Genomic DNA, 23,870 nt, shown 5'->3' with positions numbered 1-23,870 from the left:
AAGGCGAAATTGACGAACGAAATGAGGGACTGAACGGATAGACAGAGGCAAAAAGAAGTGCAAATATTTGCTGGATGATTTCGTGTTCACATTTTCTTTTGGGGCGTTCGTTTTACCTGCCTCAGTAGGCGAAATTGGGGTCGCACATTTGTGCGGTGGTGCTCAATTCCAGGGTAGCCGGTTCGAATTCTGGTGGTGAAACGTATTTTCACCGTTAGCTAGCAAGAGGAGGAGAAGTGGTGGCGTCAAGTTTCTGAACATCGTATTTTGCCAAAACGTTCTGAATTAAGTTCCAAGCTTTCCCGTAGTGCCTCATGGACTGAGGATACGTGGCACTGTTCGTGGTGATCAATCCATCGTATAAGAACGTTAAGTTTGGTGGTCATATTGGTTCTCTGAGAGATAAATAAGCCATCCACCGGCACGGGGATTCACCTCTCCATTCTCTTAATCCATAACAATACAAAGACAACACTACACTGTGTAAGCGCTCAACGCATTCATACTCATGAAACAGACACACACTTGACATTAGGAAGACAACAGAAAACCATCTCCACTAGAGTCCTGCCCAGGATGATAGTGTGGTATTACTTAGCTACTTACATGTTCCATAGCAGGTTTGAACGATTTTTTTATCGAAACGTTGTGAAACGATTCAGTTTATGCATGTATGCGTGATTATTTGATGTCTACATTCTGACCGTTTTCAAGTCTGTAAATGACACATTGGCATCAATTTGACATTAATGAAACTACGCTCCTCTAGGAGAAATGGTTTTATATTTTAAACTTTTTACTACCTGACAGACAGTTTACATTACTGGGAAAACTATCAAAAATTTTTGTTGGTACTTACTGAACTACATTTTGAGCCAATTAGTGATAAATATAATAAAACAACATTTCTTTTCAGGTGACTGTCAACAACATGCGTGATACACACTATGCTGTTTTGCAATACATTTATTCACTACTGGTTTCGATGGTGGACCAGCTTCACACTGGAAAAATATCTATTATAACAGCTTCACGTGTCATAAATTCTATTTAACCGGAAAAGTGTACGCCATTGCTGACTTGTAAACGTGAAAATGATACTAAGCGCCATAATACTGACTTAAGCAAGCAGAAAACATTGAAAATTTTGGCCTACACTTTTCTGGTTAAGTCGCATTATGACATGTGAAGTAGCCACAATAGATATTTTTCCACTGTGAAGATGGTCGTTCCGTGATTGAAACCGGTAATGAACAAATATATTGTAAGACAGCACAGTGTGTGTCATGGTAAAGGTAATGTTTCCTTCTAGTGTTGTAGGTATGGACAGCGCTACTCTTCTAAATTGTGATAGATTATTTGTGATGAATTTCACTTGGGGATATGTATACAGGGTGTTCCGAAACAATTCGTTCAAATAATACAGGCGGTATAGAACATCAAAATAAATATATTTCGATAAAGAACACATGGTATCTGAAGTCAGCTTGTAATGTTCTGGAACATTATGTTAGAGGTGCTGACGTAAGCTGTAGTGTCGTAGTCGCTGACTGGGAATGTGCACTGACATTCAAAGCTCCTCTGTGTACGGATGGTTGCCTCTGAATCTGTTTGGAAACACCACTCAATATTAGACGAAGAATGTACATTCAGCACGATAGGGCGCAAGCCCACTGATGCATTGCTGTGAGGAATCATCTGAGGGCCACCTACGGGAATCGATGAATCGGCTGAGGTGGCCCTGTGACCTGTCCACCCAGATCACCTGATCTCACGTGTTTGGATTTCTTCCTCTGGGGGCATATCAAGTAGCTGGTGTAGGAAACGGTTTGGAAACAGAACAAGACCTCGTCCCTAGTATTGCCATCGCTGCTGGTTTCACTGCGGACATGCCAGGAATATCCGAACGGACACGACAGTCAATGGTCGAGGATATATTGCGTGCACGCAAGCCAGTGGTCGCGCATTCCAGCAGTTCCATTGCTGTAATTAGCACGATAAACTGCCTTGTGTGTAAATCATCCCTATCATCAGAAACTGCCGTCAGAGACTATATGTTCCGTAAGTAAATATATTTGTTTCGATGTAGTCTACCTCTTGTACTGATTTGAACAAATAGTTTGGAAACTATATATATTATTCACGTATGGGCCCAATAGGACCAAGCGAGATGTAATCAATCAATGTCGCGTTTGATGATTTGCCTTCCTTTGTGTCCAAATTTGTTTCATCCTTTCAGAATGAAGTCTCTTTCTTTCATCAGACCACGACCTTAATTTCCCTCTGACCAACTTCCCAATCAAATATCTTTTGTCTGAATTTTTTTCTATCTGTAACGTCTACCTGAGTTATACTGGCTGCTTTGCGATCGTCCTTAATCGCATTGATCCATTTAATTGTCTCAGTTTTGGTATTTTTACTTCTGTTTTCGTAGAATTCTGCTATTTGTTTTGTCAACCTAGTTGGTGCCATTCTTTCAATGTCCCCATAAAATTTAAGTCTTCGTTTTCTGATGTCACCACAAATGTCTGCGTATTCTTCTATTTCCTTATTACTTTTGAATTTCTTCACTACCCCTATTTCTCTTTAAAATTAAAGTTTCTGCTTCATAAAGACATACAGGTTTGATTACAGTGGTGTAATGCCTAAGTTTACTGAATTTAGAAAGTGATTTTTTTATTATAAATATTTTGTGTTAATGTGAATGCAGTTTCCATTTTTGAAAGCGAACTTTGTTTGCAGCTTTTTCCAAACCGTTTTCTTGTATGATTTCCCTCAACTATTTAAATTGAGGAACCTTTTTTACTTTTTCATATTTCGTGTTCGAAAACTTTGCTGCTTGTTTGTCACATGCCATATATTCCGTTTTTTCGAATGATATTTTAGTTGTACTTTCTCCGCAACTTCTTTAAGAAATTCAATTTGTTTTTCAGTTGTGATAAAGTCCCTATTTAAAATTGCCAGATCACCCTCAAAGGCGAGGCAATATACTCTAATATTACTTCTACCTAACATGATTTTTGATCTATATTTTGGCTCAACTTTTGCTCTCGCCATTCTGTAATTACCATTTCCAAAACCTAGTTAAACAGTTATGGAGAGAGTCCATCTCCCTGTCTAACACCAGTCTTTGTATCAAATGGCTCAGAAATTTCTCCCATGAATTTAACTTTAGAGTAGTGTCGGTTAACGTTTTCTTACTCAGTGTTGAAGTTTTATTGCCTAGCCACGGTTTCTTTAAAATTTGGAAAATAGATTTACGATCAACTGAGTTGCAGGCGTTTTTAAAATCCGCAAATATACATACAATATAGTTACTAGAAATCCTTTGATGCCTAAGGATTAGTTTTAAATTAAGAATTTGTTCAGGACGGGATCTCTTTGACGAAATCCTGCTTAGCATTCACCAACTTTAGGTTCTAACTGTTCTTGGACTTGATCAAGTAAACATTTCGATTTCGTCAGGTTCTTTAGAGGTAGAGTTGGTGTTATTAGTTTGCTGTGGTTGGAATTTGTTCGCTGGTTCCGGACAGTTTAATAGTTTATAAAAATATTTAGCAAGTAACTTACAATTTTCCTGGTTGTTAAGATCCAAACTGCTGTTTTCATTTTTGAAATTTTTTTTGGAAATTTGTGATAAGGTCCTATGGGACCAAACTGCAGAGGACATCGGTCCCGAGGCTTACATACTACTCAATCAAACTAACTTACGCTAAGGACAACACACACACCCATGCCCGAGGGAGGACTCGAACCTCCGACGGTGTGAGCCGCGCGAACCGTGGCAAGGCACCTGAGACCGATCGGCTACCCCGAGCGGCTTTCATTTTTGAAGCAAAGACTTTGAGGTAGGTAAGCGGTTAGTTTTGTTTTGAATGTTTTATAAAAGTTTCTTGTACTGCTCTTTAGGAAGCCTTTTTCGATTTCTAAGAATTGAGCATTTTCGTAGTTTCTTTTGGTCTGTCGGATTAATTTAGCTGTTTCTTTTCTTACAGTTAGGAAGGTGTTCTACATAATTTTAGTTTTGTTACTTTTCCAATTGCCGCGCGGGATTAGCTGAGCGGTCTACGGAGCTGCAATCATGGACTGTGCGGCTGGTCCCGGCGGAGGTTCGAATCCTCCCTCGGGCATGGGTGTGTGTGTTTGTCCTTAGGATAATTTAGGTTAAGTAGTGTGTAAGCTTAGGGACTAATGACCTCAGCAGTTAAGTCCCATAAGATTTCACACACATTTGAACATTTGCACTATTCCAATTTTTGAATGCCTCATGCCGGCCGCTGGTGGCCGAGCAGTTTTGGGCGCTTCAGTCTGGAACCGCGCGACCGCTACGGTCGCAGGTTCGACTCCTGCCTCCGGCATGGATGTGTGTGATGTCCTTAAGTTAGTCAGATTTAAGTAGTTCTAAGTTCTAGGGGACTGATGATCTCAGATGTTAAGTCCCATAGTAGTCAGAGCCATTTGAACCATTTTTTTAATGCCTTATGCCTAGACTTAACTGCTGTTTTATAATGCACGTTCCACCAATTGTGTTTTTGTTTCTTTCGAAGCGGAATTAAATTTTGTGCTGTTTTGATGAACTTTTATTTTAGGCTTTGCCAATTGTTGGATTGTTTTTTGTCAAGATCGCTTGATAGAGTTGGGGTTACTTCAGCAGTGTCAAATTTTTGAATAAAATTTTTTGAAGAGTTTTTGAAAATGAAATTTTACTTTTATTCGAGTTAAATAATGGTGAGAATCAATATTATCCCCTTTCCTAACTTGTACATTAAAAATTTCTTTGTAGTTAGGCGCCAAATTTTTTGTGTAGAGCCGGCCGAAGTGGCCGTGCGGTTAAAGGCGCTGCAGTCTGGAACCGCAAGACCGCTACGGTCGCAGGTTCGAATCCTGCCTCGGGCATGGATGTTTGTGATGTCCTTAGGTTAGTTAGGTTTAACTAGTTCTAAGTTCTAGGGGACTAATGACCTCAGCAGTTGAGTCCCATAGTGCTCAGAGCCATTTGAACCATTTTTTTTGTGTAGAAGGGTTCTTTTTAAACATGTGTTTACATGATTTTACGGTTAAAATTTTTCCACGTTTCAGTAAGTCATTGACCATATTGGTTTGTCCAATTATGCGCAGGAAATCCACCCACTGTTTTCTTATATTTTTTCTCTTTACCTAGTTCAGCATTAAAATCACCCGTTAAAATGTTAACATGGTTTGAGGGATTTTTCGAGATGATGCTTTCTAGCGTTGCCCAAGGTTCACTAACTTCTTCAGGTTTTTTAAGGTTAACCTCATTGACTGGCATATGGGCACTAATTAAAGTGTCTGCTTTATTTGCGCATTTAAGAGAAATTGTCATTAGTCTGTTATTAATGGGCTTTACCTCCGTACTGAATTTAAAATATTTTTGAAGACTGCAAAAGCAACTCCCAGATGTGGTGTATTTTTAAGTATTCTTTTATCAGTTTTACTTTTAAAATGACGGTAATTTCCGAAATCCATGGTATTATTGTCCGTCATTCTTGTTTCTTGAAGTGCTGAAATTTGAATCTTCTCTTAATGGATCACCCAATTTTTGAAGTCGGCTTGGTTGCAAAAGTGTTTATACGTTAAGTGTTGGAAAAGATGTTTTCGTTTTGGTTTTAAGTTGGCCAGGGGACTTCGATTTCCTCTGTTGAATCACACTGTATTTTAACCTGGCCGCCCCAGAATCCGAAAGATCAGTTGCGCCAGTAATATTGGCGGTGCATTGACCAGCTGGGATAATATTGTGGTTATCAACATGCCCCATGATGATTGTGCCATATACAAGTAAAATGTAGGTACAGTTGAAATGCACGCGATATCTGCGGGTGAACGTCACGTACTATTCATACTTCTTGCTTTTGTGTAATCAATACTTTAAAAAATTGTTGAGGCTTTCGTGACTACTTATCGATGTATTTCATGTTGGATTCTGTCTCGGGATCTTCGGCCGACGTTTGCTTAGTGATTTTTCCGGCGTTTCGCTAGCGCTAGGGGCCCTTGTCCATGTCAGCCACTCGTGCTAACGAAACGTTAGAAAAATCGTTAAGCAAATGTCGATCGAAGATCCCGAGACAAAATTAAACAGACGATGCACCAATAAATACCTTCTTTCTAAGTGATTAATTACCCCAGATCATTATTCTATAAGAAATTACTGTGTGGAACTATGCAAAACATGTTAAAGGTTTGATTCGCTTGTTTTCTAGGCTAGCAATTAAAGGCAGAGGAAATGTACCTGAACATAATTTTTTGAGCAGCTCAGTAACATATTTCTTCCAGCGGAAGTTATCATCATTATGTACAGCGAAAAATTTGCAACATTCTACCCCGTTTACCGACTCCCATTATGTGTTACGTCAATAGTTGGTAAGAGACTATTTGTACATAACTGAATAGAGGGCGTTTTCTCAAAGTTATGGAAGAGTGCATTTTAAAATGACAACAATTGCTTGAAAAAAACATTAACAATTTCTTTAATTGCTCACTCTCTTGGGATGTATTATAATGCTAGTACCGTGTGAAAAAGTACCCGTTCTGTTTCATGAATGTTAAGCAGGGGGCCATTCACATACAGAAGGAAATGTATGGACCAAAAATTGAGCCCTGTGGAGCTCCATTCGTAATTTTCCCCAGTAACTAAAATTTTCTCTGTATCCAACATCATTTGAATTATTCAACACAACTGTTTATTTTCTGCTTGTTAAGTATGATTCAAACAAGTTTCTTTTTTCTGAAGCTATCAAGTTAATAAATCGTAAGTGATTCTAACAGAGTAGTAATATGTACACAGAAAAATGCCTTAGAAAGATCATAAAAAGTACCAACTGCCGATGTTTTATTATTGAAGGATTCTACTATTTTGGGATTTAATGTACAAACAGCATTCTCAGTCGATCAGCCTATATAGAATCCAAAGTTTGATGTGATAAGTAAATAGTTTCTACGTAATTGTGAGACTGCTCTTGAGTTCATTACTGATATAACTTAAGGTACCGGAAAATCGCTCTTACTGTATATCATTACGCTGAGAAAGGCGCAATTCTGTTGGAAAGCCTTGCCCGCCGTCCTTTGTGGGGCGCTGGAGATGTTCTGCGACATACTGTACTGACTTACAGGTTCTTACTGCAAGAATTTGCCAAATTCTTTAATAACATTTTTTAGGTGAAATAGCGATAAATATAACATGATGCAGAAAACATTCAATGTAGCGAACTTGTTTACCTTTAGGATACTATAGAGCTGATTTCCAGGCTTAGAAAAAATGGCTCTGAGCACTATGGGACTCAACTGCTGAGGTCATTAGTCCCCTAGAACTTAGAACTAGTTAAACCTAACTAACCTAAGGACATCACAAACATCCATGCCCGAGGCAGGATTCGAACCTGCGACCGTAGCGGTCTTGCGGTTCCAGACTGCAGCGCCTTTAACCGCACGGCCACTTCGGCCGGCTCCAGGCTTAGAGTATCATTTTTCAGACAGCTGTAGGACAAGCAAAATGATTTGAATGTCTCAACTTCTGATACCAATATGAATCGAATCTCGTGGTTCGAAATCTTTACTATGAGAATCTTCGAAGCGCATGGAGTTAGTAATAAATCTCAGTAACTGAGGCTACATCCTAAATGATTTAAATCAATGACGATTTCCGTAGTTAGAACAAGGATATTTCACGACTCATTGATAGTGTAGTTATGTCTAAACATAAACGGTATTGGCAAAACGAATTCATCCAACTGCAATTTTATACAAGTCTGATGTAAAAGACAAAACAGGCTAGAAACGGAAATAGAATTAATCCCCAAAATGGGTATTTAGCGAGGATTTCCTGGCACGTCGTGTAGACTTCTAATACGAATTATGAGTTCCGTATAATATTTTTCGCTATATCCTCATGCGATACGATTAGCATGCACCTCTATAAGACTCCGATGAACCGACACAACACTAACCGTAACCGGTTACAGTTCATTACGTTGTACATACTGCTACGAACCAGCTCATGTGGATGCTAGGATAGCTTTCTTGTCGTTGGCAGTTTATGGCACCATTCTTTTCTTTCCCTAAATCAGACTACTCAGTACTTTTCTTCGTAATATCGACATGGCTTTAGGAAAAAAATTAAGAAACATAAATTGAAGCTTCAATGAATATCTACTACTCCCAGTCTAGAGCATTCGTTTTGATACGGATTAACATAAAATTTAACTAGCTTGAGCTTTTGTTGAAGGATGCACTCCACGCCAAATAATTAGTCCTGGAATCATTAGATGTTTAAAATTCTACAGAATTTACACATATAAAACAGTTATACTGTGAGAAGAAGCATCATTTGAAAAAATAATTCAATGGTCAAAGATGCAAAGTGTTGGTATTCAGCTTCGTCTTTAACATCTGATTGGCCCTTGATAGTTAGTGTGACTTGTTTTACCGTGCCTGCTTTCTATGTCCTTCTTAGTTCCGCTAGATACTGATTTTAGGTAACATTAACAGAGACATCACTTCCAGTGACAATTTTGTATTTCGTTACCACCTAGCTTATTTTCTACCCGTATAAGAAGTTTCATTCCAGCAATTCGCAGTTACAGATCTATCGATCATAACTTTTTCCTATGTTATGCAGAAACATTGTTCTATTGAGTATTTTGCGGAGGGTCATATCTGCAGAGAGAAACTTTTTTGGTCTCTGTGATATAATATTAAGGATAGAAACTGTCATTTAACCTCAGTTTTCAAATAACTTGTAGAGGCGAATTTTGGTAGTTCAACACAATAGCCTTAATTTCAAAGTCTAATTACACTTCTGGGTGACCTGCATATTTTTCGTTTCGGGTTCAGTTTTAAACCTTTCGCTAATATTATCAGTTGACTGATAGTATCCTGCATTAAAAACTAAATTACTTGCACATTTTCCAGGACTTCATAATTAAGTTCCAAGACTTCACGCGTCTTTTTGATGGTTTATTATGCTAGAGGTAGAAATGATGGTTACCAAATGCCTTAAAGTCTCGTCTACATTGCCATCATTAGTATGGACTGAGAACTGCACTGGCATTCTTACGGCGCAGTTTTGCAGGCCTGCTATGCATTCAAATGATCGAAGCTTCATCATTAGTTAAAGAAGGCAAACTCGTATTTTTCTCGATGGATCATTAGTAGCAGGGAACTTTGAAAGCTTTAAATAAAGAATGACATCCATCGTGTCGTCAAGCAATGCTCGTTACGTCATTACTTCACCTCGTTCCACGACTTCTTTTCACACAGAACAAGAGCAGCAACCGACATTGTGTGCAGTCTACCTTAGGTGTCCTACCAGTTTTGCTTCTAGCGCTACTTTCTCCCAATTTCCTCGTTCCTTACCCGACGTGGTCTGTTGAATTACGCATCAGCAGATATTCAACATTCGTCAGCCTCCTCTGATTGCAATGGATAGTTGAAATGTTGGGAGCACACGGCTCGAATGTTTATGAAAGACTGCTAAGTACTGGAGGAAATATTTTAGGTAAACAAGTCACGATGTTTAACAGGGTCAACAACATAACTGGCGCTTACTCGCCAAAAGAGCTTAGACTGCGAGTCTGTGTCTCTTAAATGAGATGGGCGATGACAGAAGAGAATACGGAAATTCCATGTATGTGAACTGCTCGATATGCTGGAAGTCACCTACAATTTATTTAAAAATTCTGAAATATACATAATGATACATTCAGAACACGGAAAGCACTATAAACTGAATCTGTTATCGAACGTCAGATTAAGAAAGAATCTAATTTCGTATGAAGTTTAGTTGGAAAAATCCTAGGTCTATTTTATTTTGTTAAGTCTTGCAAAGTAATTAAATAACTGCTGTCTTGACTTTCGAACAGAAGCTGAAGTAATTTAGTTACACCATGGTTTTTTCAGTTTCCATCATTCCTAATATTACCCAAGCTTTCGCGTTTACAACTGAATAAAGGTAATATGTAAGATTATTCGATAGATCGTAAACATCGCGAATAGTAAGTTGGGAATACCAACTGATTTATCATATAAGAAATAAACAACGAAAAACACAAACATATGCATCTCATCTATGAACAAAATACAAAGACTACATATATTAGACAACTACAGATTAGAATTTGGCAACCTCAATAACCCTGATAGTACCTTTTGTTACTTTCTCCGTCAGCCCCGGTAATGCGCAACCCATTGCTGAACAATTCTCTTATCGATAAAGCTTACCATTATATTAAAATATTTGAACCACAAGACATACTTTAATAATTTTATACATTCATTTATTTCAACTTTAAATTTTTTGCCATGCTCACGTAAGCTGTTTTCTATAGTGTCTATCGTTTTCTCAAAAGGCACAGACATATACAAATTAGTTATACCTAATGAAGCCGATCTTGCACTCTCGTTCGCCAACAACCTCAACAAAATGCATAAGCATGAAGTATTTGCAGTAGGGCATGAGCAACAGGGAGTTTTAAACTATCTTGCCTTGAGGATCTAGAATAAGAATAACAAGGTTGAGATAGGAATATTAAGCGAAATTGCCTTCACAGGTGTAGTAACTAATAAAACCTCATGCCACCTCGATAAAAATAAATTCGCATTCTTCAAAAATTGTGTGCACGTGCCTAATTCCACCCCGCTACGTCCTCAAAACAAGGACGAAAAAATATAAACAGCAAATATCGGTAGAAACTGGCTGTGCTGCAAGCTTAATAGAGTGGATGGCTGCAGCGGCAGGGCACAGAACCCACAAAACGAAAAAAAATAAATTCGCAGAAGTATTAAGTAATGCAATATTGGGGAATTATCGCGTGTTAATTGGCAAGGATATTTAACAAAAAAGGGATGGAAACAAATTGGATCAGAGGCTGAAGCATAAGATTGGGACAGAGGAGAACTGGATGGGGAAAGCGGGAGTTTACGACATAAAGCGTCAAGATTGTGAAAAGAAGTACGTGGTACAAATGGGACGAAAGTTTAAAGTAAGATTTAAAGAGTATAATAATAAATAAAATGACGCATTGGCGGAGGCGAAGCACCTCAAGACTTGGCAGCATTCGTCGGATAACGTTGGAGGACGAAGGATGGTTGCTGTCAAATTTAGAGGCGGTGGAGATTCTTTGTGCTTTAATACAGTTATGCGTCAGCGTGTTAAATGAGAAGACAGAAGTGCCCAACCGGAATTTCTGGGTTCACTTTAGAAATGTTCTCCTTGGTAGCAGCCATCAACTTATTCGAATTAGCGGCGTTGGGCTTTACGTTTCCTGTTGGCTGTTGTACGTTATATGGATGCACACGTTGCAACATAGGTGTAGTGTTGGTTACTAGAACTTGTCATATAATGTTCATAGGTTTTGTGATAGATAGTAGACAGTAACATTGCTGGAGACCGTGACACGCGCGTTGCAGAAAAACACTATCCTTGGTAGGTGCAAGCGGCTGTCTTTAGTTTACAACTGTGCCTTGAAAATATAACATGCCAACAGGAGATGTTCTAGGAAGATTTTTGTGTGTGACAATGCAGGTTCGCTGCTGGGTTTTTACTTTTGACGGTGTCTAATGGCACAGAAGGTTTAAGGTATGTTATACAACTACATGATTGCCAGTACGTCTAGTATTGCGATTTATTAATTGGTTTACTTGTTTTACAGCATTTGATACTGGGATAACGTAGTCCCGAAACATGCTGTGCACAGAGTATCACACATTTGCCAACTGGTGGCGTAATATTTTCAGAATCGATTCATGAGACAGTTTTACGATGGCGTCACAACAGATAAATTTGTATGGGTTTAAAAAAGAAATGTACAGATTTAGAGTATCTATTTCTTTCAGTGGAAACGTAGATTCATCGTTTCAAGCCACAAACGAAACAGATGGGTCGAAGCTGTTAGCCGTTTTCCCTATACCAAGAAAGGTGAAAACGATTTCCTCACCTCTAAAGCTTATGGCTGATGATTCATGGGGCGCAGAAACGTTGTTCTTATCGATTAACTTCTGAATGAGCTTCCCGGGTTTATAAATTCAAAGAAGGGAAGTCACTGAGTAGCAAGTGGACGTGTCCAGCTATGCAAGCTGTCATTGGAATTGACGTTTCGGAAACCGTAAATAAGTGTTTTGTACTAAGTACAAAGCAGACATTAAACTATCACAGTCACCAATAAAAATAAATGTCACATTTTCGTCACTTTCAGGGTACCTTCTGCCCTGAAGGACGTCCCACTGTGAGTCCATAATGAGACCATTTGGGAAATACGAACTGCTCTAGGCGGCTTTCCCTACACTACAAAGAGCGGAGAAGGTGAACTGAGCGGCGGGAGCAGTGAGGCAAGCTGGCGAGGCATTCAGAGCGCTGTCACCCGACACGGTCATGCCAAGCCACCAGCCACAGAACACACGAGCGCTTCACTCGTCACTTTCAGAGATAACGCAGCACGCCCTTTCCACGTTCACAGTCTTCTTCGGGCCGACAGTCTAATCAGCGGAAAGGATTGTGACAGTAACTCGTTATCCACTGTAGTCTCCTTACATTTCCTTTCCCCAGAACTCGCTATATCAGAAAGCATCTATCTTGTACAACGACAAATTCCTTACATATCTGACACTGTCATTATTGTTATTATTGTCATTATTATTATTACTAGCTTAGCGCCCGCTGCTTCGTTCGCGAAGGATGTATGGTCTGCACAGATTTTATTTGTTATTGTATTGTATTGTATGTTTTATTGTATATTGTTCACAAATAGCAGACTTTCTAAACTTTTCACGCTAATAACGCAAGAGGTCATGCCACCATTTTGACCTTCGTTGACCTTCAAATACATTACTCTTACACGTCATTGGATTCGTCTCGATAGCAGCTATCAGAAAATAAGTACCAAACTATAGCATCCCATATAAAAAAACGAAGTTGGCCTTCATATCTCTGACGCGACCCCACCTAGCAACAAAAAACCGACGTCATGTAATAGTCCTCGTTGTCCCATGCAACATTTGTCCCACAAACTTTTCAGCTACTATCATACTTTCGGAGTTATTCTAGGTGGCAATAGTTAGTGGTTTACCCTGTGTACATCTCCCAACTTTAAACATAGGACATTATTTGTTACGGCCGTACACCGTATTAAAACTGTTGCTAGCTTCCTCGTAGAATTTTTCTGTAATCGATTATGTGGAAGACAACTTACATGAAACCCGATAACTTTACTAAGAATAACTTCTGCGCTATAAGTAGTTCTGTCAACATTTTCGTATACTATCTTCGTAAATATATCAGAAGCTCGGTCTACTAATGAATTAGAAGGCAAACTGTCACTGCGTTGCGGTTGTCTGCAAACACGAAAAGTGCATCGGAACCGGTTGGTGTTGCAGCATTTCAATACACAAGTCCCTGCGACTCGCAGTGTTTGTATTGAAACGGTATTCAGAAATTAGCTTCTGCCTGAGATAATTTAGACTCAAGTGTAAGCTAGGAAGTAAACGAGATAAGTCATCACTGCTACGCAGAAACAAACTGGGGACTGGAAATGGTTGTAGGAGTGTACATGTTGTCATAATACGCGATGTGTGGAATGTTGCCGTAGCACGCTGCTTGTCCCACCTCCGCCGCTGTTCAATAACGGTGACCCACATTGTAGTCGTACTGTGCCGTGCCACAGCTCGGGGTTGCCGGTTTAAAGGTCACTTCGAAATCTTAACAAGAAACTATTAAACTTACATCAACAGCAACTGACTATACCTTCTAACGCCTCGATTTAATGTGTACTATAATTTGTAGTGAGCCAGAGCGTAATATGGATTCTGAGGCTATTTATAGTGTACAAATCATCAACAACAATTTATCTCAGATTCTGAACTTTCGGTGTTAAATCACATAATACATCAAGCATGTTCTCTGTAGCCACAAACATTAGTCACAAGCAACATCCAGTATTGGACTTTCCTCTGAATGAATGAAAAAAATTCGCCATGTGATACTAAACATAAACTGTCGCATTTAATTGCGTATGTCATTCAATCAAAAATATACCGCGACTTCTCCATTTAGAACGTACACTTCAAGGATTAGGATGGACTTCTGTAACAAGTCAGTGGCATGGATTACTCGAGAGAAAGGATTACGCAATCATAACAATCGCGTCTATCGACGTACATAAAAAATGGTGACTTTTGAAGATACTGCTTACATCTGAAAAATAAACAACTTTTTTTAACATGAGTTTTACGAAGCTGCGGCAGTAACTTCTTGCCATGGAGCACTCACACAAATCTAGTACTTGAGAACTTCGTGCCTCGTATTTTATTTTAAGTCAAAATGGGGCAATGACAAGAACGGCAGAAACAAGTTATGCAAATGCATATGAGGCAGGAAAAAGTGCTACCACGACAGTGGGAACGAACTACACAGCTCCTCCGCTTAACTCTAGCAATAACAAAGCATTTTCAATAACGCGGATTACGATGAGGGGTGGGGAGGGGGACGGGGGAGGTATTTTACGCCCACACAAAAAAATTCAAAAAAATTGTTAATTGTTGTTAGCTTATTTTTGACAACATACTTTATAAAGAGATACTGATGTGTAAGTAACGTCCAGGACCTGGAAATATCTTTTAGCAGACACTTAATAATACTAACGCATTTTCGATCACGCGTACTACCAATGGAGAGTGTGCTTTATTGCCACCACAAAAAATTTAATAATACAAATTTCGTTAACTGCTGCTGACTTTTTCTCACAACAAAGTTTTTAAAGAGATATTACTGTGTAAGTAGGGTCCTGGATCTGAAAACATTGAAGATGACCTTCACCTTTCACTAGTAAGACTTGAACTTTTGGGTGAAGTGCTAATGAAAAATTGAAACATTTATGTAGACTGGCAGGATACTTTATTAAAAACTATAAATATTTGTTTCAAAATTTAAAAATATGAAATACTTGATTAGATTACAATATTTTCGAAAGATGGGCATAAAGTAACACCTCCCCCCTCACCCTGGTACTGCAGCGGTTAACCTGTAGCTGGTTTTATGGTCATGTCAACGATCCCAGAGGCATACCGGAGAGTGTGTGCGTGGATGAACACCAATGCGTTTTGGAACTCCTTTAGGAAGCCTTTAACCAGGTGACCTCTGACTTCATTCTCTTGCATTTCTTCACGATACAGCTGAAAGTGATACACTTAGTAGTTTATTATCATGATTTGAATAATAAATAAATAATGAAATAAAGAACCGTCGATTTTAGCTTCAGCTCTCCTCTTCGTGTAAATATCAGCAAAAGTCTTGCACTTATTTTCAGATTCACCAATTTTAAGAAAGGGAACAATCATGGATCATTCTCGAACTAACATAATCGACACAGAGTAGTTTAACAGTTTAAATAACTAAAACCCGAAGTTGATCTGAAACCTAATGAATGTCCAGTATACAGGGTGGTCCATTGATCGTGACCGGGCCAAATATCTCACGAAATATGCGTCAAACGAAAAAACTACAAAGAACGTAACTTGTCTAGCTTGAAGGGGGAAACCACATGGCGCTATGGTTGGCCCCCTAGATGGCGCTGCCATAGGTCAAACCGATATCAACAGCGTTCTTTTTAAATAGGTACTCCCATTTTTTATTACATATTCGTGTAGTACGTAAAGAAATATGAATGTTTTAGTTGGACCACTTTTTTCGCCTTGTGATAGATGGCGCTGTAATAGTCATAAACATATGGCTCACCATTTTAGACGAACAGTTGGTAACAGGTAGGTCTGTTAAATTAAAATACAGAACGCAGGTAGGTTTGTTAAATTAAAATACAGAACATAGGTACGTTTGAACATTTTATTTCGATTGTTCCAATGTGATACATGTACCTTTGTGAACTTACCATTTCTGAGAACGCATGCTGTTACAGCGTGATTACCTGTAAATACCACATTAATCCAATAAATGTTCAAAATGTCCGTCAACCTCAATGCATGTCGCAATACGTGTAATGACATTCCTCTCAACAGCGAGTAGTTCGCCTTCCGTAATGTTCGCACATGGATTGGCAATGCGCTGACGCATGTTGTCAGGCGTTGTCGGTGGATCACGATGACAAATATCCTTCAACTTTCCCCCCGGAAAGAAATCTGGGGACGTCAGATCCGGTGAACGTGCGGGCCATGGTATGGTGCTTCGACGACCAATCTACCTGTCATGAAATATGCTATTCAATACCGCTTCAACAGCACGCGAGCTATGTGCCGGACATCCATCATGTTGGAAGTACATCGCCATTCTGTTCAAATGGCTCTGAGCACTATGGGACTTAACATCTGTGGTCATCAGTCCCCTAGAACTTAGAACTACTTAAACCTAACTAACCTAAGGACATAACACACATCCATGCCCGAGGCAGGATTCGAACCTGCGACCGTAGCAGTCGCGCGGTTCCGGACTGATCGCCATTCTGTCATGCAGTGAAACATCTTGTAGTAACATCGGTAGAATATTACGTTGGAAATCAGCATACATTGCACCATTTAGATTACCATCGATAAAATGGGGGCCAATTATCCTTCCTCTCATAATGCCGCACCATACATTAACCCACCAAGGACGCTGATGTTCCACTTGTCGCAGCCATCGTCGATTTTCCGTTGCCCGGTAGTGCATATTATGCCGGTTTACGTTAGCGCTGTTGGTGAATGACGCTTCATCGCTAAATAGAACGCGCGCAAAAACTCTGTCATCGTCCCGTAATTTCTCTTGTGCCCAGTGGCAGAACTATACACGACGTTCAGAGTCGTCGCCATGCGATTCCTGGTGCATAGAAATATGGTACGGGTGCAATCGATGTTCATGTAGCATTCTCAACACCGACGTTTTTGACATTCACGATTCTCGCGCAATTTGTCTGCTACTGATGTGCGGATTAGCCGCGACGGCAGCTAAAACACCTACTTTGGCATCATCATTTGTAGCAGGTCGTGGTTGATGTTTCACATGTGGCTGAACACTTCCAGTTTCCTTAAATAACGTAACTATCCGGCGAACGGTCCGGACACTTGGATGATGCCGACCAGGATACCGAGCAGCACACATAGCACACGCCCGTTGGGCATTTTGATCACAATAGCCTTACATCAACACGATATCGACCTTTTCCGCAATTGGTAAACGGTCCATTTTAACACGGGTAATGTATCACGAAGCAAATACCATCCGCACTGGCGGAATGTTACGTGATACCACGTACTTATATGTTTGTGACTATTACAGCGCCATCTATCACAAAGCGAAAAAAGTGATCCAACTAAACATTTATATTTCTTTACGTACTACACGAATATGTAATTAAAAATGGAGGTTCCTATTTTTAAAAACGCTGTTGATATCCGTTTGACCTATGGCAGCGCCATCTAGGGGGCCAACCATAGCGCCATCTGGTTTCCCCCTTCAAGCTAGACAAGTTTCGTTCTTTGTAGTTTTTTCGTTTGACGCTTATTTCGTGAGATATTTGGACCGGTCACATCAATGGACCACCCTGTATAGCATGTTAACACTTAAATAATATCTGCGCATATAGTACCGGAGCGTGAAGCAAAATCTACGCTGCAAGCACTGTTAAGATTGCGGACCTCAATTTCACTGTTGCCTTGTAGTTCAGTTCGCGAAAAAAACTTCTCGTGCATCATATGCAGGTTGTTTTTGTTTCTTGCTGAAAACAGTCCTCTTGGGATAACAGGATGGCAGTAAAATTCAATTTTATTAACAATAAAATGTATATTTTACATTGATTGAATGCCAGACTTGTAAAACAAACTTGAAAGACTCAGTATTGAGAAATCCTATCTAGTCTGCTGCATTTTGCGTAACGCATAAGATAGCCTGTACAGAATGTTTGGCAGATGAAGACTGTTGCTGTGCTGGTTGAGTGTTTAAGAAAACCAGTTAGCTAAGGTCATAGATCTCCTATCCACCCCACCCCCCCTTCACCCCCCCCCCCCCTCCCCAGGATAGAAGCGATGTACTCAGATATGTCTGTGCGTAGAGTAAATTCTGTGTGCAAATGTGAGAAAGTGTTCTAAATGTTTGCGTAGCGTATATCTGAGGCGGATCATGCGAACTAGCACGGTATTCAGCTTGTAGCATATGGGAAACTGCCTAGAAATCACATCCGGGTTGGCCGGTACACAGACCTGTCGTCGTCAATCCGCCGTCAGAATACCTGCCCGTCCAGCAAGCGATCGCGTTAACATACGCGGCCACCCGGACCGGTAGATGAAGATTCAGAACGCTGAAACAGCGGCTCTGTTGTTTAAGTTATGTTTTGTTAGCTTTGTAGACAACGTCAGTAGAATTAACAGACTACTCCAAGGAAGTGTTCTCAAAAGAATTATGATATTTCTAAGTCAAATCTTAAAAACAATCAAATCGGAGGACATACGAACATTTTGGCAATTGACTCTAAGTGTTAAGTTTTGTAATTCGCAAAACGTAAAAATGTTGCTCCAAATGACTTAAACAGCAATCATTCAAGCCACACAAATAATTCAATGTAACTCTGGGTGAAACGATCAGGACATTAATGGCTAAAACAATCGGAATTTTTAGATTCGTCGGTAGCATACCGAGATATCTTAGCGTTTTCTTATGCTAAAATACTTGCACGGGTCATAGTGAAATGCTGATTGAGTACGTAAAGTACCCGTCCGAACGAACAAACTAGGGAAGTAAGGCATATACAAAGAAACGGCGGCATGAATTGTTCCAAACTTATTCGAAACGAGGGAGAAGGTTAGAAAACACAGAAAATCCTTAATAAATGGACAATGAAATAACAATAAGAAATACCTCACGAAAATCTTTAAGTTACAACAGCTGGTTTCGGGTGAAGGCCGTTCGCGACGCAGTGGAGTAACTTCGTTAGAAAACCAATGTCAATTAGTTCGTGTAAGTCCATCTTTCTACAGATGGTTGCAGGACCTTGGCTGTTCCGTCTCATCAACATTTAAAATGTGTTAATAGTTCACACCAAGAAAAAAACCCTGCACGACGAAGGATAATCTGAACTGAACGGAAGTCGGAAGATGAGATGCATATGTACAGACAAACAAATGATTACAGTTTCAGAAATATAGAATGATTCATTCAAGAGGAAAGACTTCACGTATTGAGCAAGTCAATAACACGTTGGTCGACTCCTGGCCTTTATACAAGCAGCTATTTCGCTATGCATTGATTGATAGAGTTGTTAGGGGTCCTCCTGAGAGCTATAGTGCCAATTTCTGTCCAATTGACATGTTAGATCACGAGCTTGTTGGGCAGCCCTGCCCATAATGCTCCAAACATTCTCAGTTGGGGAGAGATCTGGCGACCTTTCTCACCGAGGTAGAGTTTGGCAAGCACCAAGAAAAGCAGTAGAAACTCTCGCAATGCTCGGGCGGGAATGATCTTGCTGAAGTGTAAGCCCAGGATGGCTCGTCATGACGGTCAAGAAAACGGGGCGTAAAATATCGTCGATGTTCAGTTGTGCTGTAATGGTGCCACAGATGACAACGTAAATGATCCTGCTATGATAAGAAATGGCACTCGAGACCATGACTACTGGTTGTTGGGCCATATGGGGGCGACAGTCAGGCTGATATCCCATCGCTGTAAGGGACGTCTCCAGATGAATCATCGCTGGACATCGGGATTCGTTTCGAAACAGAATTCATGAAATTCTACTACAGTCAATGAGATTCCAAGGCAAATGTTCCCGGCACCACAGCAAACGAGGTTGTTGGTGTACAGAGGTAATGGGCGCCGTGGGCTCAGCCAACGGGGTCCTGCTATGCAAGAAATCTCTTTCATTGGAGTAGAACTGTCTTCAGTGATGAGTCCTGCTTCGAACTGAGCCCCGATGACTAGCGAAGACCTTTCTGGAAACGCCACGGACAGTACTGGATACCAACATGACTTATCATCAGGAGTCTGGGGTGCCGTTTTTGTTCGTAGCAGAACACCTTTGGTTATCGTCCACGCACCCTTGCAGCAAAGTGGTATATCGACGATATCTTATGCACCGTTCTGTCGCCCGTCATGACAAGTTATCTTTTTCCTACTTTTCATGAAGATATGCCTGCCCGCACACGGCGTGAGTTTCTATTGCTTGTCTTCGTACATGGCCCGCAAGGTCGCCGATGTCTGTCCAGTTGAGAACGTTTCGTGCATCATGGGCACGGCCATCCGACCAGCACAATATTTTGACGATTTAATGCGCCAGTTGGACAGAATTTGGCACGATACCCCTCAAGAGGACATCCAACAACTGTAACAGTCAATGCCAGGCTGAATAACTGCTTGTAAAAGGGTCAGAGGCGGACCATCGCGTTATTGACTTGCTCAAGTTTTGAAACTCTTTCTCCTGAATTAATCACTCAATTTTTTCCTGAAATTTCGTCCCATTTCTATAATTCCTTCGTTGTGCGTCGTTTTTTCTATCTTAGAGTGTATATATCAATCTTTCAGGTTCCGTGGAAAGATGCCAGCCATAGCTACTTGGCCATACAGCCTCCTGCTGAGTACCGAACACCTTTCTGTACAACTCTTAAAGAAGTGTTACTCAGGTAAAAACCGTTTTCCCGTCTAGTGTTCACTGAATGAGTGCTGTAGTTTATTCTATAATTACAGAATGAGTCAATATCAAATAACATGACGGAATACACGTAAGGACATGACAGAGCTGGAATTCTGGGTCACCCGGACAACGATCTACACCAAGTTGACGAACTGACATCGCAGATTAGCCTGACCGCCCTTTTCCGGACTAAGAAAATTCTTGGTTACTGCATAGAGTTGCCCCAAAATACAACACCATACGAGATAATAGAGTGAAAGTAAACTAAATAAATAAGCTTCCCAGTTTCAGTATCAGAGACAGTGGAGATCACTGTTATAGTGATGGTAGCAGCATTCAGATTCTGCGATTCTGCATAAGATCTTGAACGTCGTACTCCCAAGTCTTCCTATCATCCGTCCTAAGAATTTCAAATGATCGACTTCACTGACTGACCATTTTGGGACAGTTTAGCTTTCACAAGAGTTTCGTGCAAAAAGCTGTATGCACTGCGTCCTGTTGCAGTTAAGTGTTAATCTTTTCTCTGGGAATGTCTGTCCGAAGGAACTTTGCATTGTAATTCGGAATAACACTGGTACTGCAATATCGTATTTATCCGCCGACACCGGGCAAGAGACTTTCAATTAAAATGTCTCGCCTGTACGGGAATATATCTGAAGAGCCAAAAAAACTCGTACACCTACCTAATATCTTGTAGGACCCCCGCTAGCATGCAGAAGGGCCGCAGCATGAAGTGACGTGGTCTTTACTAGTTCTGGAGGCAACTGACACCAGGAATCCTGCAGGACTGTCCATAAATCCGTAAGAGTTCGAGGGGATGAAGGTATCTTCTGAACAGCACATTGCAAGCCATCCCAGCTATGCTCAATAATGTTAATGGCTGGGGAATTTGGTGGCCAGCGGAAGTGTTTAAACTCAGAAGAGTGTTTCTGCAGCCACTCTCTAGCAGTTATGAACGTGTGGGGTGTCGCATTGTCCTGCTGGAATTGTCCACGTCCGTCGGAATGCACCATGAACATGAATGGATGCAGGTGATCAGACAGGATACTTACGAACGTGTCACCTGTCAAAAGTGTATCTAGACGAATCAGAGGTCCCATATCACTCCAACTGCACACGCCCAACACTATAACAGAGCCTCCTCCAGCTTGAACAGTCCCCTGTTGACATGCAAGTTCGATGAATTCATGAGGTTGTGTGCATACACGTCCATCCGCTTGATACAATTTGTAACGAGACTCGTCCGACCAGGCAACATGTTTCCAGTCATTAACAGTCCAGTGTCGGTGTTGACGGGCTCAGGCGAGGCGTAAATATTTGTGTCTGGCAGTCATCAAGGGTACACGAGTGAGCCTTCGACACCAAAGCTCATATCGATGATGTTTCGTTGAATGATTCGTACGCTGACACTCGTTGATGGCCCAGCATTGAAATCTGCAGTAACTGGCGGAAGGTTTGCACTTCCGTCACGTCTCATCAGTCATCATTGGTCCCGTTTTTCCAGGATCTTTTTCCGGCCATAGCGATGTCGGAGCTTTGATGTTTTACCAGATTCCCGATATTCACAGTCACTCGCGAAATGGTCGTGCGGGAAAATCCCTCCTTCATCGCCACCTCGGAGTTCCATCGGCCGTGCGCCGAAAATAACACCAATTTCAAACTCACTTAAATCTTGATAACCTGCCGTTGTAATAGCAGTAACCAATCTAACAACTGCCCAGACACGTGTCCTGTATAGGCGTTTCCGACCGCAGTGCCATGTTCTGCCTGTTTACAGATAGCTGTATTTAAATAGGCATGCCCGTACCAGTTTCTTTGACGCTTCAGTGCATATAATGGATGTACAAGTACAGGTTGTCGACACATGGTTGGCAACGTATGGAGGTATGGGTCTGACCGTGAGTCGTGTACGGATAGCCAAAAGGTAAGGCGACCTCTCGCGATAGGCGGGAAATTCGGGTTCGAGTCGCGGTCCGACACCAACTTTCATTGTCGACATTCCATTATACAGCTGATGGTTGTCCATATTCGCAATTGCCAATACATTTAATGTATTTCATAACGGCTATAGTCGCCGCAGTTCCTGTTCCTTTGGACGTGTATGAATTTCCAAAGGAACTTTGCGTCTTACTCTGAATAACACATTCACTGCAATATCGTACTGAAGGAAAAACTTCTCCTTTCTGCTTTCCAGATATAAAGTGAAATATTGTTGAGTTTTTCTGTAATCTCATAAAGTTAAAAATTATGCAAAATTACTGCGTGGTCCAAACAATCAAATGCCCTTGTTAAAGCAAAGACAATATTTATTGTCCTCAACCTATCGTTCAGCCCTAATAGTACTTCACACACAAAAGAATAAATAGCATTTTCTGTGGATAACTCTTTCTTGAAGGGGAACTGCGAGACTGACAGAAAATTATATGTACTTCTGTGAGAGTCTGCTCTCCTACACATTGTTCACGTAAAAACTTTTCAAAATATTAGTAGCAAGGAAATTGGCCTCACCTGAAAGACACATTGCGTAGGTGACTGAGTACAGAATTAATGTATGAGCACTGAAATTCATAATACTACTTGAAATTTCACCATCCCCATATGGGCCCTTACTCTTTACTGATGTGGCCGGCCGCGGTGGCAGTGCGGTTCTAGGCGCTTCAGTCTGGAAATGCTATATTGCTACGGTCGCAGGTTCGATCCTGCCTCGGACATGGATGTGTGTGATGTCCTTAGGTTAGTTAGGTTTAAGTAGTTCTAAGTTCTAAGGGACTGATGACCTCAGATGTTAATTCCCATAGTGCTCAGAGCCATTTGAACCATTTTGAACTGATGTCATAACTGATTTAGTTTCATCTTTGTTGCCTTCCTGTAGCCGCACGTGAGGTATTTATCTTGCAACACCAGCTTTCAAGAGCATCATGAAAAGGCTTACTTCTAAAATTCAAGAGTCAAGAAACATTTTTATTCCTTCCGTATATATTCGCGTCATAGTATTACCGCCAGTTTTAGAGAAAGTTATTCTTATATGTTGATTACTGACAATCTTCCGTCGCACGAATTCGTCGGGAGCAATATAAATTGATGCATCACTCATTACACGCCGTACATTGACTAGCGAAGAAAATATTTAGATATCTTTTTAGATGTAGATTCCAGGAATAGTCCTTAGTCCTCTAAAAACTACTCTCTTAAGATGCGCGAAGGGAAAAAAGTAACTAATAACAGCTCACTTGCTATCAAAGAGTCGCCCTTCAGACG

The sequence above is a fragment of the Schistocerca americana genome, chromosome X (assembly GCF_021461395.2).
Source record: "Schistocerca americana isolate TAMUIC-IGC-003095 chromosome X, iqSchAmer2.1, whole genome shotgun sequence".
Classification (NCBI taxonomy): Eukaryota; Metazoa; Arthropoda; class Insecta; order Orthoptera; family Acrididae; genus Schistocerca; species Schistocerca americana.
The sequence above is the reverse complement of the archived record's forward strand: the minus strand, read 5'-3'. Positions refer to the sequence as shown.